Source organism: Panicum virgatum, chromosome 6N (genome assembly GCF_016808335.1).
Source record: "Panicum virgatum strain AP13 chromosome 6N, P.virgatum_v5, whole genome shotgun sequence".
Lineage (NCBI taxonomy): Eukaryota > Viridiplantae > Streptophyta > Magnoliopsida > Poales > Poaceae > Panicum > Panicum virgatum.
In genome coordinates, this window is record NC_053150.1 from 43550590 (window position 1) to 43570665 (window position 20076).

Below are 20076 nucleotides of genomic sequence, written 5' to 3' on the forward strand. Positions count from 1 at the left end.
ATCATGTGCTTGATTTGCTTGAAAAAAGGATCTTTTTATAGCCGGCCACCTCCTGCTTCGCACTGGCACCCACGCGTCGCGCTGCACCTCCTCCACCGCCCGTTGCCTCGCGCTGGTGCTCTCTCCCCTCGCCACACTGAATAGAATCGCCCGCGCGGCCGCCACCATGCCGCCGCGGTGGCGAGCTCACTGCAAAGCCCGCCGCTCACTCCTGTCGCACGCATGGGTACTACAAGAACCCCAGAGAGCCGTTCCTTTCACCCTTTTGCCATCTCCTAGCCTACAGACTCCAGAACACCGCCGCCGCTCCACCCGCGACCCCGGCAAGCTTGACGCCACCGCGGAGCCACCACTGCAGCCCTCCTCCGCCCGCTCTGACACCCTAGCGAGCTCCACCGTGGGCCCGCGAAGCTCTCCGACCCGGATTGCCCCTCTTTCCCTCACCGGAGCACCCTAGCCGCCGTTGAACCTCCGCCGCCGCCGCCTTGCTCCGTCGAGCCGCCGCCTCCGAGCCCCTCCCCGCACCCAAAGACCACCCAGAGGTGTGCCTTGACCCGGTGAAGCTCCCACTCCTCTTTCCCCTCGCCGCCGGTGACCCCCTCGCCGGGATTTGGCCGGTCAACGCCGCACCCCCTCTCTGACCACCGGCCAGGGACCTCGGGTTGAGAAGAAATGAAAACCCGGGGGGTTATTTGAATAGCTTGTGACTCATATGAATAGTAGCAGCAAGGGCTTATTTGTTATTTCTAGCTGTAAAATTTGAAATTCTATAGAAATTCAAAGGAAATTCATAAAATAGCAAATCCAGTTGTTCTGGAATCCTTGTGTAAAGCTCTATGCAGTAGAATCAAAATATGGTGGATGTTTGATGAAAGTTTTTGCTGTACAAATTGATTTGTGTCACTAGGTAAATAAAGACTAGTTGTTTTATCTTTTTCTTAACTGATGATTGAAGCTATGTATTGCAGTGAAATTTTTAAGGTGGTTTGTTCATGTGACACTAGTGTTGCTATAAAAACGTCATGGTCAGATCTCATGTGTAACTATTTATTTGATTTAATCTTTGTTTAGTAGACTTTAATTATGATAAATAGTTTATTTTGATGTTAAATCATGAAAATATTTATGAGTGTTCTGTTTGAACGGTTTAGATTGTACATGAAGTTTGAGCCCCAGTTCATGAATAGAACTGGACCTAAAAATGAATCTTGTTATATTGATGTCGGTTTTGTTTATTTATTCAGAATTAATTATTTGTAGATAAAATCATGAAAAATTCACACTAGCTAATTCATTCCTGTGTCATCCTGCTGTTTAATTTTGAGCTTCTGTTTTGCTCTTGTTTAAGCTGTATAATTCAATCTTGTTCTAGGTGTTGTCTGAATTAATAAATTGTTCTGAATAAATGGCTGCATGTTTTGACATGAAATTTACAGGATAGCTTACTCTGTTCATATTCTATTTAATGTAATTTTTTTCTAAATTTATTACTGTTGTGTCTGAGTTGTTGATTTATTAACAAACCATGATTTAATTGCTATAGGAAACTACTCCCACTTGTTTAGGAAGTTAGTATAGCTTTCTTGTGCTGTTGATCATGATGCCTTGGGTAGTTAGATATGTTGAGTTACTACTCTATAAACAATTGCCCATGTGTGTATTAATTTTGTTTGCTTAGCTTCACCACATCGTGAGCGTGTTTATAATACTGTTCTTGCATCACATATAGATACGACTGCTCTATCGGACGGGACGTACGAGCTGATCCCGGATTTCGAAGGAGGTGATCTCGAAACTCAAGTGAACACTGCTGTACTAACTGAAGCCCCAGACCAAAGTTCGGAAGAGCCCAGGGTTAGGTGGGCTACGTATACCCGTTGACGGTTAAGTCTTGCTGAGTATTAAGAATACTCGGCCTTGCTGTTGAAACCTTTTTCATGTATGAGTTTTGAGGACCAGGTTGCTAGTTTGTCTTGGCCCTGCTCCTTGCCTCCTGGCTGGTCCGTAGAGTGGGATACATCTTCGGCCGGCAATGACCCTGACGAGTGACACCATGCTTGGGCTAGCTTGGTATACCTTTGCGACGTGTTGTAGCCGTCGTTTTCTCTTCCGCTGTTTAAACTCTAAATCTTTACACTTATGGCTTGTATAACTGTTTTACTAAGTTTGGTTTTGTAATAATGGTTTGAACTGGTTTGTAATCACTACTTTACCTGTGTTGTAAAATAGTTGTTGTAATATCTTTGGACAAGCCTTCGTGCGGGGTATGCTTGTTCGATCCGAGAACCGGTGGTTGTATCGGGATGTTACCAGACAGACCAAGAATTGTTCCGTTTGAAGTGCGTTTGAGCCGGTGTTGCCTTTATGGTGATGGCCTACGCACTTGAGCCGGGATAATTCAGGTGGTTCTGCCACAGCTGGTATCAGAGTTGCAAGCGTACACCAGAGGTGTTGGAACCTTAAAAATCGATTTCCGTATAAATTTGGAACAACAAGCTATTTCGGAAAACTACGTTGGATTCATTAAGAGTTGTGCATAGAACGTAAAGTCCTAGGGAATTTCTGGGAATTACTAGGTGGCTATTTATGTATGGTTTATGTTATCTGACTTCCAGTACTTTACATTTTGTCAAACCATACTCACAAGCAACTCTTAATTTTTGTAACGATGCACCTACGTTAAGGTAAGATGGTAAGGATCCTCAGTCAGCTGAGGGAGACTGACCTTCCCGTCGGTGATGCGAGCCGAACGCTGCCCTCAAGCAGTGGCTTACTTGAGGTGCTCCCAATATAGCAACTATTAGTTGACTATATTGGAAGTAAAGTGTACTCAGTCAGCTGAGGGAGTCTGACCTTCCTGTCGGCGATGCGAACCGAACGCTGCGCTCAAGCAGTGACCTACTTGAGCTGCTGCCAATATACCGACCTCGGTCGACTATATTGGGAGTAAAGGAACTTGTGAATACGCCACTGAGTAGCGTATGTTAACGTTGGTCATACGGCGGAAATTGTATGGCTGCCGCTTCTATAGTGAGCGGTAATGTATGGGGACGCTTTCATGAGTGCTGGCATGAAAGGTTCAATGGATATATATATTTTCTGTCAATCTTCTGCAGGTACACTAACCATGATTCGATAAGTTAAGAACGGTTAGAATGTTTCGACTAGTTATATAGGGAGATCCGTATCTATGTTATGCCACCGTGCTAACCACATAAGCCCAACGATAGTTGGCAATTGTTTATCTTGTGAGGACGGTCAGGACGTGCATGCATATTTGGTTGATGTTTGAATTGGTTCCTAGTATTTGAAGTTGTTACATAAGCTTTTTAAGGAATTTCTAGTATGAATCCTCATAGATAAGTGTTAGTGTGCTTAAACCATAAGTGAGGTTAAATTTTAATTTTAGAAGCCTGCTTGTTAAAATGCTTAAGACTTTCTTGGATGAAAAAGATGGTTTTGAGTCGTGCCTTCATCCTAAGCCCCATCTTGTTGTTATAAGGATCTTTTCATTTCTTAGAATCTCAAATGATGAACCAGTACCAATTGTGGTTTATTATTTTCTGAGTTTGGAACCATATCATCTTTTGAATTAGAATCACATTTTCTTTACCGCAGTCTTATTAAAGCTTTATTTGAGAAGTTTTGAGATAATCACATAACTCACATTTGAATCTTTTTTATTCAGATGGTGGCTTGTCCCTATATCTTTTGGGATGAGGAGGGAAATGCTCATACCTACTGTCTGTACTGGGAGGGTTTTCCGAGGATTCTGTGGGATACACTTCGTACCTTCCACTACCCAGATCCACCCCAGTACACGGGACACCAGTTTTATGAGGATGGAGTTCAGAAGAACAGAGTTACAATGACCATTCCTCAGCACCCCACCTTGGAGTGGCCACCTATCGAGATTGAGGTGATTGGGTACCGTCTTGTGGATGCTTTTGAGATAGCAGCTCTCAACGCTATCACCACTTTTTGTGAGCACCATCCCGAGGAGGTAGCTACGTATCCTATTGGTTTGTTTCCAGCAGTCAATGCTGGCAATGCAGAGTGGTTTTTCAGGATCACACACTTCGGGCACTTAGTTGGAGATGTAGCGGATGAGACTATTCAGGCTGTGACCAGATATATGAATGCTCAGTCCCACTACCAGATACTTCAGCAGCGACACATGGACCAGGTGATAGACTTGGCCCAGAGTTTCCAGCGAGGTCTTCGTTTGAGGGATACCCTGATTTAGGGACTTCAGGATGCCGTTGCAAGAAGAGATCATGCCATTGCACAGTTTGAGCATCAGGCTTTGGAGCATGGTGCTGAGATAGTGCAGCGTGATACAGTGATTGGTTTTCTTCAGGGGCAGGTGCATGAGCTTCAAGCAGATTGGGCTGATGCTTTGGCTCATATTGGTATGCTCCAGGAGCAACTAGATGTTCCAGCCGAGCCTACAGCAGCAGAAGAGGACCCAAAGGAGGTTGAGGGAGTTTCTGATTTGGATTCAGAGCACGCACTTGCAGAGCCTAACCTTCAACCGGACGACTCTTCTTCCGGCAGTGCCTCTTCTGTAGGCAACCTCGATGACTTCTAGGCACATTAGGCTTGTCCTAGATAGCTTGTGTTTTTCTTGTTGTAGCATATGTACATAGGGAAGATAATGTTGTAAAATAGCCCTAGGGAGGAGTACCACTTGTTGTATTATATGTGGTAAGGGTGTGTGATGCTAGGTTGTAAGAAAAAGGCTACTTTGGATGTAATATAAGTAGAGACTACTAGTTTGGAAATCATGATCTTCCTACTTGCCAAATCTCTTTATTTGTGCATTTCTAGGCCGTTTGATGAATACTAAAGATGTTGCAAGTTTTGTGGCATGTGTGCTCATCAAATTGTAGCCTATTGAGTCTGTGAGACTATATTTTTAGTCCAATCACTTCTATGATCTCTGTTGATTAGCAGCATAGCACAGAACGATGAAGAGTGAATTGCTAGATTATCTTCTTTACCCTTTTGCTCTCAGCATTGAGTATCAATACGATGGAGCATGAAGCAATCTAACAGCTGACCAGTTCTGAGTTTTGTGGGTTGCACAAATATGTGTTGTGCATATTGTGTTACACCGCATCTAGCTAAATTCTGCTGATTTTATTTTGATATACAATGTATGATCATTGCACTTACCATTGATTTTGGGAGCAAGAAAAATTGTATCTAATGGATGTCTTCCATAATTACAGATGGTTGGTCATACTCGTGGAATGCCTGATGGCTTCGGCCGTGAGACTGGCAGTGGATCTCAGCAGCCACCCCCACCCCCACCGAATCTGGCCGAATTAATGGTCATGCAAACTGAGTTGCTTCGCCAGCTGGTCCAAGGGCAACAAAATCAGCCACGCCAACAGCATGGAGGACGGGATGCTCAACCCGCGGGTTACCAGGAGTTCTTTGGTACCCAACCTCCACTTTTCAGCCAAACAGAGGAACCTTTGGATGCCGATGCCTGGCTCCGTACGATTGATTCCAAGTTTGCTCTGCTAGCGGTACCTTGTGCTGATGCAAACAAGGCCCACTTTGCCGCCCAACAACTTCGTGGTCCTGCACGTATATGGTGGGATCATTATTGTGCGATGCAGCCTGCTGGACATGTCATCTCTTGGGAGGAATTTCGAAATGCCTTCAGATCACATCATATTCCTGAGGGACTAATTGAAAGAAAGTTGAATGAGTTCTTGGCTCTGAATCAAGGAACCCGCACTGTTCTACAATATGCACAGACCTTCAATCACCTGTGCCACTATGCGGGCCATCATGCTGATACTGATGCCAAGAAGCGTGACCGTTTTCGTCGTGGCCTCACTACCAAGCTCAAGGAACGCCTGAACCTTGTTCAGCCCAACGCTTACAATGAGCTGGTCAACCTGGCCATTACTCAAGAGGACTGTATTGCTGCCCATCGTGCTGAGAAGAAGCGAAAGGCACCAACAGAACCCTCGAGTGCTCAGCCACCGAGGTATCGGCTGGTGCAGAACACTCCACCCAGACCTCCACAGAGAAATGCCCCAATGGGCAGGCTTGTGTTTAGGCCGCCTCAGTAGCAGGGAGGATTCAGACCTCCAGTGCCTCAGCAGCAGCAGCAGTTTGGCCCAAGGCCGAATGCCCCACAGTTCAATAGTGGGAATGATAACAATCGATGCTTCAACTGCGGCAGTACTTCCCACTTTGCCAAGAATTGTCCGCAGCCCAGAAAGAATTATCCAGGGCAGAACTCCAACCAGAACAACAACAAAGGGCAAGGGCAAAAGGCAAATGGTGCAAGTCCGACAGGGGCGAGTTAACTTCACTACTCTTGCAGAGCTTCCCGAAGGAGCACCAGTCATGATGGGTACTTTCTCTATCCACAATAAACCCACAGTCATATTATTTGATTCTGGTGCAACTCATAGTTTTATAAGTGCCAAATTTGGAGCAAGAATAGGATTGGATTTTTGTCATACTAAGGGATCTTTTATGATAACAACCCCTGGTGGGAAGATAGCTTCCAATCAAATCACTAGACATGTGCCAATTAAGCTGGGTAGCAATTTGATCAAGACAGATTTGATCTTGTTGAATTTAGAAGGCATGGATGTTATTCTGGGCATGAATTGGATGACTACACATAAAGTACTGTTAGATATTTCTTCCCGAGCTATCGAGATAGATTCACCACATCAAGGAACCACCATACTCTATCTGCCACAACGAGAGTGCTTCAACTCTTGTGCCTATGCCGCAAAAGAAGTTAAGATTGAAGATATCCCTGTTGTGTGTGAGTATGTGGACGTATTTCTAGATGATTTACCTGGAATGCCTCCTGATAGAGACATCGAGTTCGTTATTGAGCTTCAACCCAGTACCGCCCCTATTTCTAAGAGGTCGTACCGAATGCCTCCAAATGAGTTAGCAGAATTGAAAATCCAACTTCAAGACCTTCTTGACAAAGGTTTTATTCTTCCAAGTTCTTCACCCTGGGGATGTCCAGCCCTATTTGTGAATAAGAAGGACAATAGCTTGAGGCTATGTGTTGATTATCGACCACTCAATGCGGTCACTATTAAAAACAAGTATCCTCTTCCCCGCATTGATATACTGTTTGATCAGTTAGCTGGAGCCAAGGTTTTCTCTAAGATTGATCTTCGTTTTGGCTACCATCAAATAAAGATCAAGTCTTGTGATATTCCAAAGACTGCTTTCTCGACCAGATATGGACTCTATGAATATCTGGTTATGTCTTTTGGTCTTACCAACGCCCCAGCATATTTTATGTACTTGATGAATTCAGTCTTCTTGCCGGAGCTGGATAAATTCGTCGTGGTATTCATTGACGATATTTTGATCTACTCCAAGAATGAAGAAGATCATGCTGAGCATTTGCGTATGGTTCTTCAGCGATTACGAGATCATCATCTTTATGCCAAATTCTCCAAGTGTGAATTTTGGCTGGATAGTGTGAAATTTTTAGGCCATACTATCTCCAGTGATGGTATATCTGTTTATCCAACTAAAGTATAAGAAGTGATGGATTGGGAATCTCCTACTTAAGTTCATCAAATTCGCAGTTTTCTTGGTTTAGCTAGATACTATCGTCGATTCATTCCTGATTTCTCCAGAATAGCCAAGCCTATGACGGAGTTATTGAAGAAGGGAGTGAAGTTTGTTTGGAATGATAAATGTGAAGAAGCTTTTCAAACTCTCAAAGCACGATTAACTACTGCTCCAGTGTTGGCTACACCGGACAGTACCAAACCTTTTGATGTCTATTGTGATGCTTCTGGTACGGGACTTGGTTGTGTGCTTATGCAAGACAACTGATTTATTGCTTATGCATCAAGAGCTCTCCGGAATCATGAGAAGAATTATCCAACACATGATCTGGAGTTAGCAGCTGTCATGCACACTCTTAAGCTTTGGAGACATCATCTTATGGGAACTCATTGTAATATTTACACTGACCATAAGAGCCTCAAATATATCTTCACTCAAGCTGATCTCAACATGAGACAGAGACGCTGGCTAGAGTTGATAAAGGATTATGATCTAGAAGTGCACTATCATCCAGGAAAGGCTAATGTGGTTGCGGATGCACTCAGCCGCAAGTCACAATGCCATTGTCTATCTGTAGAGCCATTCAATGAAACTCTATGCCAGGAAATGATGAAATTAAACCTAGAAATGGTACCTCAAGGAAGTTTGAACCATATATCTATTGAGCCTACACTTCATGATAGCACCATCATGGCACAATTACATGATGAGGGTATCAAAATCATCAAGGAAAAGTTATCCCAAGAAGAAGCAAAGTACAAATGTTTCCGAGTGGATCATAGAGGAGTTCTATGGTTTGAATCTCGACTTGTTGTACCAAAGGATCATCAGCTTAGAAAGCAAATCCTTGATGAAGCACATCTATCGAAGTTTTCGATTCATTCCGGTAGTACTAAGATGTACCAAGATCTTAAACAAAATTTCTGGTGGACTCGAATGAAAAGAGAGATTGCCAGATATGTTTCTGAGTGTGATGTCTGTCAAAGAGTTAAGACTAGTCACTTGAAAGTAGCTGGTACTCTCCAACCTTTACCCATTCCATCCTGGAAATGGGAGGACATCAGTGTGGATTTTATTGTCGGTTTACCCAACACTTCTTAGAAGCATGATTCTGTTTGGGTAATCGTTGATAGAATCACCAAGACCGCTCATTTTATTCCAGTGCATACAACTTATTATGCCAAGAGGTATGCAGAGATTTATCTCGATCAGATAGTCCATTTGCATGGAGTTCCAAAGACGATCATTTCTGATCGTGGGGCTCAATTTATTGCACGTTTCTGGGAACAATTGCAAGAATCCCTTGGAACAAAATTGATTCGTAGTTCAGCTTATCATCCAAAAACAGATGGGCAAACTAAACGAATCAATCAAATCCTTGAAGACATGTTGAGGGCATGTGCTATTCAATATGGCAAGAACTGGGATAAGTGCCTAGCATTGGCAGAGTTCTCATATAATAACAGTTATCAATCCAGCTTGCAAATGGCACCATTTGAAGCATTATATGGTCGAAGGTGTCGAACTCCATTGAGTTGGTCACAAGCTGGAGAACGCAAAATCTTTGGGCCAGATTTAGTCTCTGAGGCAGAGGAGAAAGTCAAAGTTGTCTAGACTAATCTCAAAGCAGCCCAATCAAGACAGAAAAGTTATGCAGACAAAAGAAGAGATCTTTACAGATCAAGGTAGGGGATTTCGTATATTTGCGAGTATCTCCTACTAGAGGTGTTCAATGTTTCGGTATCAAAGGGAAATTAGCACCCCGATACATCGGACCATTTGAAATTATTGAAACTTGTGGACCAATTGCCTACCGACTTCGTCTTCCTTCTCAGTTGGCCGCCATTCATGATGTCTTCCATGTATTACAACTCCGGAAGTGCATCAAGGTACCTACTGCGATCCTTGAACCACAAGATATGGAGATTGAATCCGATCTATCCTATATGGAGTATCCAATCAAAGTTCTTGACACCAAGGAAAGAAGTACTAGAAGGGAGAAAATTAAAATGTACAAAATCCAATGGAGTCATCATACCGAGGAAGAAGCTACTTGGGAGACTGAAAATTTTCTCCAAAGGAACTTTCCTGACTTTCTTAGAATAAATTCAGGTATCAAACCTTTCCATTCCTTTTCTTCCTGTAATCTCGGGGCGAGATTCCTTTTAGGGGGGAAGGCTGTGACCCCCTAGGTGTCTTCACAGTAGTTGTGTATCTATTTTATGCATCATGTGCTTGATTTGCTTGAAAAAAGATCTTTTTGTAAATGTAAAGGTTATATGTGTAATTATGATTTTATGCAAGGTCCTTTTTATAGTTATATTTGAATAGGTTGTGGAATTATAGCTTTTGTGGAGGGAGTTTTTGCAAAATCTAGTGCATTTATTACATGGCAGCAAATTTTTCTTTTAAGTCTAAGTTTAAAGTGAAATTGCTTTGGAAAAGACAAAATTCCCTGGAATTCAAAATCTCTCCTATGTTTTCAAAAATAGCTCTTGAATCTTTGATCAAATAAACTTTTGCACAAAATCAAAGTTGTAGATCTTAAAATGTTGAACAACTTTCATGTTGGGCACTTTTTCATTTGAGCCCTATTTTAAAAGTTATCGCTGGTTTACATTTGGGTCCCTGGAATTTTTGGAAATTGCATTTGGATCCCTTTTCCCCTTCCTCCAGCTTGCTTGCCTGCTTCCCCTGCCGTCGCCGCTGTGCAGTGCCGCCGCCCGCCGTGGAGGGCCAGCCGGTCACCTCCTGCTTCGCGCTGGCACCCACGCGACGCGCTGCACCTCCTCCACCGCCCGTTGCCATGTGCTGGTGCTCTCTCCCCTCGCCACACCGCCCAGAACCGCCCACGCGGCCGCCACCTCGCCGCCGCGGCGGCGAGCTTGCTGCAAAGCCCGCCGCTCCCTCCTCTCGCGCGCATGGGTACTACAAGAACCACAGAGAGCCGTTCCTTTCGCCCTTTTGCCATCTCCTAGCCCACAGACTCCAGAACACCGCCGCCGCTCCACCCGCAACCCCCGCAAGCTTGACGCCGCCGCGGAGCCACCACTGCAGCCCTCCTCCGCCCGCTCTGACACCCTAGCGAGCTCCACCGTGGGCCCGCGAAGCTCTCCGACCCGGATTGCCCCTCTTTCCCTCACCGGAGCACCCTAGCCGCCGTTGAATCTCCGCCGCCGCCGCCCTGCTCCGTCGAGCCGCCACCTCCGAGCCCCTCCCCGCACCCCAAGACCACCCAGAGGTGTGCCTTGACCCGGTGAAGCTCCCACTCCTCTTTCCCCTCGCCGCCGGTGACCCCCTCGCCGGGATTTGGCCGGTCAACGCCGCGCCCCCTCTCTGACCACCGGCCAGGGACCTCGGGTTGAGAAGAAACGAAAACCCGGGGGGTTATTTGAATAGCTTGTGACTCATATGAATAGTAGCAGCAAGGGCTTATTTGTTATTTCTAGCTGTAAACTTTGAAATTCTATAGAAATTCATAGGAAATTCGTAAAATAGCAAATCCAATTGTTCTGGAATCATTGTGTAAAGCTCTATGCATTAGAATCAAAATATGGTGGATGTTTGTTGAAAGTTTTTGCTGTACAAATTGATTTGTGTCACTAGGTAAATAAAGACTAGTTGTTTTATCTTTTTCTTAACTGATGATTGAAGCCATGTATTGCAGTGAAATTTTTTATGGTAGTTTGTTCATGTGACACTAGTGTTGCTATAAAAACTTTGTGGTCAGATCTCATGTGTAGCTATTTATTTGATTTAATCTTTATTTAGTAGACTTTAATTATGATAAATAGTTTGTGTTGACGTTGAATCATGAAAATATTTATACGTTTTATTTTTGAATGGTTTAGCTTGTACATGAAGTTTGAGCCCCAGTTCATGACTATAACAGGAGCTAAAAATGAATCTTTTTATATTGATGTATGTTTTGTTTATTTTCTCAGAATTAATTATATGTAGATAAAATCATGAAAAATCTACAGTAGCTAATTAATTCCTGTGTCGTTCTGCTGTTTAATTTTAAGCTTATGTTTTTCTCTGGTTTAACCTGTATAATTCAATATTGTTCTAGGTGTTGTCTGAATTAATGAATTATTCTGAATAAATGGCTACATGTTTTGACATGAAATTTATAGGATAGCTTTGCTCTATTCGTATTATGTTTAGTGTAATTTTTTGCTAAATTTATTACTGTTGTGCTATGAGTTGTTGATTTATTAACAAACCATGATTTAATTGCTATAGGAAACTACTCCCACTTGTTTAGGAAGTTAGTATAGCTTTCTTGTGCTGTTGATCATGATGCCTTGGGTAGTTAGATATGTTGAGTTACTACTCTATAAACGATTGCCCATGTGTGTATTAATTTTATTTGCTTAGCTTCACCACATCGTGAGCGTGTTTATAATACTGTTCTTGTATCACATATAGATACGACTGCTCTATCGGACGGGACGTACGAGCTGATCCCGAATTTCGAAGGAGGTGATCTCGAAGCTCAAGTGAACACTACTGTACTAATTGAAGCCCCGGACCAAAGTTCGGAAAAGGCCAGGGCTGAAATAGTTAGTGACTACCGAGAAGGCAAGCCCCCGACATAACCTATATTTCAAATTGTTACCATTTATTGTTATTATTTACTTGTGCATTTACAGTTCTTAGGATTTGGATTGAAACCATAGTTGCATGATCCTAGGAACCTATGTACTGAACACTAGACTTGAGTTCGACTACTTGCTAAGCTTATAGGACCGGTAAAAGTCGATTGATTGCCTGTCACTCGCGAGCTCTATAGGAATTGATTGTTTACTTTCTGTTATCAATATAAGGACGATGGACGGGGTTGTGTTCGATATCATGACCTTGTGTGAGACCCCGTCTGTGTTGATGAACTTGCTAAGGTCGTGGTGTGTGGTAGTGTTGGTTAAGTTTTTGAACGTACTGGCCACATGCCGTAAATATGGTACGCAGTAAGCCTATTGGACCGGGGAGTGGATATACCTATCACTCTCTCTTTAGAGACATGTTTTTAAATGTTATTGTTGATCAACACTGCGACTTTGAGGGATAAGGTTGGACCTTGGAGCCCTGTAGTCGGGGAGAGTGACCCTATCCACAAGCCGGAAAGAAAGGTAAACGGTTGTTTGGGAACGACCCGACGGTGTTCCAAACGTGTGTGTTAGGTCCGCCTGGCCAGGTTAACAAATTCGATTCGAATCGTCTGCTTCCCACAGTTTGAGACTACTTGATCTCTTTGCCACACAGAGTAATAAGAGCAATATTATTATGATAAATCTTGATGTTTGCTTAAAGATCTACCATGATTGGATAGTAGTTGCTTACATAGAATGGTTAATCAACTAGAATCTTGGAAGCTAAAATTTGAAAGTAAGGACCTACTCTTTATTGCTTTTCAGCAAAAGGAAAACCAGAGCCTCACAGAACCTTGCATAGTCTAGTTAGGTGGGCTACCTATACCCGTTGACGGTTAAGTCTTGCTGAGTATTAAAATACTCAGCCTTACTGTTGAAACCTTTTTCAGGTATGAGTTTTGAGGACCAGGTTGCTAGTTTGTCTTGGCCCTGCTCCTTGCCTCCTGGCTGGTCCGTAGAGTGGGATACGTCTTCGGCCGGTAATGACCCTGACGAGTGATACCATACTTGGGCTAGCTTGGAATACCTTTGCGACGTGTTGTAGCTGTTGTTTTCTCTTCCGCTATTTAAATTCTGAATCTTTACACTTATGGCTTGTATAACTGTTTTACTAAGTTTGGTTTTGTAATAATGGTTTGAACTGGTTTGTAATCACTACTTTGCCTATGTTATAAAATTGTGGTTGTAATATCTCTGGACTCGCCTTCGTGCGGGGTATGCTTGTTCGATCCGAGAACCGGTGGTTGTATCGGGACGTTACCCGACAAACCAAGAATTGTTCCGTTTGAAGTGCGTTTGAGCCGGTGTTGCTTTTATGGTGATGGCATGCGCACTTCAGCCGGGATAATTCAGGTGGTTCTGCCACAGCCGCCACCCCGTCCATCCCGAGCCGCTGACGAGCGCTGCCCCAACCATCTCAGGCCGTCGGCGAGTGCCGCCCCCACCATCCCAAGCTGCTGGCGAGCGCCGCCCAGGCCGTCGAGCGCCGCCCCTATCCCCGCCGTCCCCGGGCCGCCACTGAGCGCTGCCTCCGCCGTCCTGGGTCACTGTTGAGCGCCACCCCCGCCACGGCCGTCTCGAGTTGCCGCCGAGTGTCGTCCCCGCCGTCCCGGGCCGCCGTCAAGTGCCACTCCCACCCTTGCTGTCCCGTCGAGCGCCGTCCCTGCCCCAGCCATCCAGGCCGCCGCCGAGCGCTGCCCTCGCCGCGGCACAGGTGAGGAGGAGAGCGGCGGTGCGGCAGCTCGCCCATCAGGAGCAAGAGGAGAGGTGGAGAAGAAGATAAGGAAATGAGTATGACATGTGGGGCCCACTGCCTTAGTAACATATGGAGAGTGCAGTTTTAAAAGATCTGTTAGTTTACCCACTGTATAGGAGGTCTTCTATCTTTTTACAAAGCTTTCAAAACTTTAAATTTAGCTAAGAGAATGATAAGGGGGCTATAGTAATTTCCAATCAAAAGTGTGTATAATTTTCTTGGCCGTGACTATATAGTAATCCAATAAATTTCATAGACTCATACAGATACAAGGAAGGTTTGCATATCGCCATCTTATGTCCCACCTTTTGTCATATTTGCTCAAGAGCAAAGAAAACATGATTGAATTCTAAAAAAACATGATTCACAATTTGCATGGTAGTGCTATCACTACCTGTTGAGTAAATGCTTAAGCCTTAATGCTGTATTGTCGGTTGGACCAAATTTATTTTCGTAACCATGGGGGTGATGGGTAGCAATTGGTAACCGCAATAATACATGTTTTCCAATTAGTTTTGTGCTCAGTCTTTGCTATAAAGTATGTGCACATAAGTTATTTATAGAAATGGCTAAATATTAAGCCTACACGTGGGTCTTTGCTGAAATCTCAATATAATTTTTTTTAAAGTGTCTATATATGTTTCAAAACCGCTTTTTCTTCTTAAACAATCATATGTTTAACATTTGCCAACGTTACTTTTCCATCATACCCATGCATGTCAGTGTTTTCTTTGAGGTAGAATATTCCAAGAGAACCAAATTAAAGTCTGTGCTTTACATACCATTGTCAAGGAGGCACAAGAGCCATCATTAGCACCCTCCATAACAAAAATAGGTTTATGCAGAGAATATTACCTATAAATTCTGTATGATTCTTAAGGAGGCTTGGGAATATACAAGTGTTATTTCGGATATAGTGGAGCTGCATGTTTTGTTATCTTCTTGCTTACTATGACTATAGTAAAATTCATAGAGATATGGATAGTACGCATATAACTGTCTTATGCCCCCTCCCTTTTTGTCATGTTTGTTCAGCAGACCATGAAAACAACATGATCCACACTTTAAATTCATAACAGATGATAATATCTTACTATTACTAATTGGAGGCTCCTTTGAAGATTCCACGTAAAGCCACCTAGGATCTTAGGTGGACACTCTAAAAACATAGAGAAGTGCTAAAAATTCTCATAAAAATCAGAAACATCCGGCCATCAATCTGACCACTCTAATCATAATAGTTATCAGATCTGCTATCTTTCTAATCAGTTGCCCACCTCTATCATTACGAAAATAAACTGAAGTAACCCCTAAATATGTACCTCAATTACCCACATCTGTCATTATAAAAAAATCTAAAGTAAGCCCCTAATCTTCGTGTAAATTATCCACCTATACTATTATAAAATATTGCAAATAACCCACAAAATTTCAATGTAAATTATCAAATTATATCATTATTAAAATTTAAGGTAATCTCTAAACCTATCTAAATTATATAATTATAAAAAAATTAAAGTGTACAATATAATTCTAAATTGCTATTTCTATCATTATTAATATATTATTTATGTTAGTATTTATATAAAAATACCTCCCACGATATGTGTCACCATGTATTCATATATGATGAAAGAGATAAGAATACCAATTCACAAACAAATAGTTAGATTAAATATATATCAAATACACATGGAGGTGTGATGCAAAATGAAATCTATTGCAACTAGATAGCGATATGTATATATTTTAGAGTATGTGTTAGAATATTTAATAGATGAAAGATGGTGTGAGATAGATAATTATAATTATTAGTTGTCAGCCTATTTTTATATTAATTTTAATTAGCATGTGAGGGAGCACGGTTTGATAGCTAGTATATATAGTGGCATGAATAGGCAGAGGCTGGGTCTAATAATATTCCAAGATGGGCAAAAGCGATACCATTCGGAGATTTGTGGGTGTGAGACACTTGCAAGAAGCACGAGGAAATATTGAGAATAAAACAGATTAGAGATGACAATCCAAAAATAACAAGGTGACAAAATAGTTTCTTTAGGCTGTCTTTGTTGCTTGTAGGTCTTTAATCAAATAGCAGCATATAGTCCTGAAAATCTAGTTGGAAGACTTTTCAACATGCTGATAGCACATGACTTTGTATCTCTCCATTATTATAATGCCTCCATGATTAACGAGGTTGATGATGACTTTAGAATAATTAATTCCTGCTAGCAACTCAGAGATCTCATATATGGTTTGCTTCGCTTCCCAAACTCTTCAACTTGCATGCAATTCAACCAAAAGCTTAAAATGATGGGAAGATAAAGGCAATTCATTTATACTTCAAAACTCCCCCTCACATGTAGGCTCACTCAGGCCTCAAACATGGAAATTAGGAGTCAGCTACAATTATTTTATTTAATCGCGTCCGCCAGGATTCGAACTCGAGACCTCTAGCCCTGGTACCATATTGAGGGAGCCTGCACATGAGGGGGTTGTAAGTCATTCCAACTTTCTTGGTGAGTCAAATTATTTTTATATTTGACCAAAATTATAGAAAAGATTATAAAAAAGAAAGAATATTTAATGAATAATCTAATGATACTTGTTTGGCATCATAAATGTTAGTACTTTATTGTATAAATTTGGTCAAACTTGAAATGTTTTGACTCTCCAAGAAAGTTAGGATGCTTTACAATTTGGAACAGAATGCGTATTATATATAGCTGTGTGAGGTTCAATTCATTAGCCTAAAATCCAGTAGTACACTTGGAAGTGAACGTGCAGTTTTTGTTCTTGAAATATTATTGACACTGACCCAGTTCTTTGTCATTTTTCTTCAGCAGACAATGAAAACATGATCCACACTTTAGATTCATAACAGTCCATGGTAGTGGTACGAACAGGCAGAGGCTTGTGGCTAGTTATATTCTGAGCTGGACAAAAGCGACACCATTTGAAGGTTTCTTGGTGTGATATGCTTGCAAGCTTCCAAAGAAAACATCAAAATTTTGAAAATATAGAAGAAAAGAGAAGAGAGTCTAAACAAGGCCATGTAATTCAAAATAGTATGCTCCTGTTGCCAGAACAGTTTTTTAGGGTATTGTCTGCCCCATAGGTGTTCATCAAATACCCTCACACATAGTCAATATATATTTGGAATACTTTTCGGAATGTTGATAGACCATGACTTTGTATCTCCATTGTTGTAAAGACTCAATGATCAAGGATGTTAATTTTTTTGTTTGAAAATGGAATGGTCACACACCAACAATGATGGTGAAAATATATATGTATAGATTAATTTTTGTTATCGATGTATGATGTATCTTTGGAGATCTCATATGTTGTTGCTTTGCTTCACAAAGTCTTCTACTCTTCTTGTTTTTTCCGATAAGGGAAGTTTATTTAATTCAAGGTTTTTCCTCGTAATCTTCTTGTGCTCACTGCAATCCAAGTCATGTGAAGCATGTGTAGTTCGCTATTCCTGTCTTCCGGAAGATTTTGAGGTCAAGATGCTGGAGCATATTGCCCGTGCAAGATTCAATTTGTTAGTCGTAATTCTAGGCTTAGATTCTTGATAAAATGTTCCAAGTCTCCTTGCTTAAGGATACATCGTCTTATCTTCCTGTGTAACCTTTTCGTGGTGGTGAAATATAGAGATCCAACAGCTTAAAAAATTGGTGATTGCAACATTTTTAGATATAGGCTCCAGCAACCAAAAGCTGGCACAGTGTAATTCCCATCCTTTTCCTCCTCCTTTAATAATACGAGTGTTTCTCACTTATAATTTCCTTTTGATTCGTTCAAGCTAAGAATTAAATTATTGAGGGAATTTCATCAACAATTGTTTGTATCCATGTATATGGAAAGCGCTGACGTAACTCCAGAAAGAGTTCATAGCTATATTTAAACCTGACCGAGGGATGCTAGAATGTTGCTAGCTTTTATTCATCCCAGCTTCGAGTCCTACAAGGTTGGACGACATATGAGCAACAGTCTAATGTAATGGTGACTCACTGAAATAGATGCTCATAGTCTACGAGGGAGAGGGGTCAGTGGCGGACGCAGCCTAGAAAATTAGAGGGTGCTTGTCCACCTCATCCTTCCACTTTTTCTTCTTCTCCTTCCTCTTTTCTTCATCCTCCACTCTCTTTTCTTCTTCCTCTCCTTGATTCATGTCAAAATTTGCTAGCGAGCTTAGGGGGATCCGTGGACATTAGGCTGGTAGGGGGCTGGAGACCCCTAGCCCCCCTTTGGATCCACTCCTGGAGGAGGTGAATTAGGCAAGTAAAAATCTTAATCTATGCCTCCAACTAGAATTGCACAAAACATAAACTAAAACATGATATCTAGATGACTTACGATTCTTCTAGTGTGAAACACTCATCCCAAAATAAGTTTGCAACTTATAGCCGATCCTACCTTGATGCTACTCTAAGAATATAAAGGCACACAAGTAGCAAATATGAAATGCGGAAACGTAAAGGAGGGGATGAGGGGAAGAAAAATCTTGACGCAAGGATGTATCCCATGGTATCGGTAGGCACTAAGCCACCCCTAATCCACGTTGTTGATGCACTCAATCAAGAGTATTGCTTCTCGGCAACCAAGTCTCTTCCGAAACAACCTTGACTTGCCACAAAAGCTCGGCCACTAACTTTCTCGGTCACCTTGATCCTGCTTTCCACTAATGATGGGGGTCTCACGTCCCTTGCACAATATTATCGACGCCTCTCCACACTAAGCCAAAGGGTCGAAGACGTGCCGGCGAGTGTCTAAGACTCCAAGGGGACGGCTCACCGAGATACAAGTTTGGTTCACTCTAGAACCAGTTCACAAGGCAGCATCACCTTGCTCTCTCACTCTCTCAAAAGCTAACCTAGTACTATCTCTCTCATGGAAAATGCTAAGGCCTAAGGATTTGATCAATTAGCACTTTGGTGGCTTGAAAGCGTTCTTCAATATGTGTGTAGCTTCTCTAGACTCTAGCAACCTCAAATGACCCGGGGTGAGGCGTATATATAGGCTAGAAGGCACCACATGTCCTCAAATGACCCGGAGTGAGGCGTATATATAGGCTAGAAGGCACCACATATCCGTTACTAGCCATTGTGCCAAATTTGCACACAAAGCGTCAGTTAAACATGTCACCACCGTCAGTTTAACCGGTTACACTAGGCCTTCACCTAGCCGTTCAGTTGACCGTTGATTCCAAGCTGATGTCGTTGCAATGATGCGATGCACCATCAGTTCGACCGGTCCTGAGGACTTTTTCCCTCGAACGCTTCCATTGGTTGACATGCTCTCTGGACAATGCCAACACAATTGCACCAACGCTTCTTATTGCACCATTGGTTTACCGGTGCTACTATCATTTCTTCACTTGATCTCTCTTTGCACTGTCTGATGCACCAACCAGCTCATTTTCTAACCCGTTGGTTTAACCGATCTTGCTGACCTTTCCAACTCTTGATCGTAGTTGCAACTTCCATTGCACCGACCCGGTCATTCTTCATGTTGTTGGTTCAACCGACGCATGTATTCATGCTGCATTTTGTCCAATTTATCTCTGGATTTTTCACTATGATTTGGACACCTTAACAGTGAATTGGACATCATGATTATGGTTTGGACTACATCCATAGAACCTAGAAATCCTACAAACCGGAGCTCACCAACTTTGTTAGTCACATTGATTATATTGTAACACAATTATCAAAATTACAAACTATGACCTAATGGGCCATGTTCCTTACACTCACATAGTCACATGATACAATGACATGGTGCATTGGGATATCAAGCCTTAAAATTTAATAGTAGATGTCATCCTCAGCACCACAATAATGCCATTTTGTGCTATCCTTGTGCGACAAATGCTGGAATCCTTAATGTCATCCTCAGCACCACAATCTATTCGGCTAGCTGTGGCTGGTGGCTATTGCTGATTTATTGTGAGAGAAAAATATTACTGGCTGGCTGGTAACTGGTGGCTGGTGCTGATTTAGTGTGAGAGAAAAGCACTGTTGGCTGGTTGGCTGACAAGCCAGCCGAACAAAGTAATGTCGATGTAGTTGTACCATT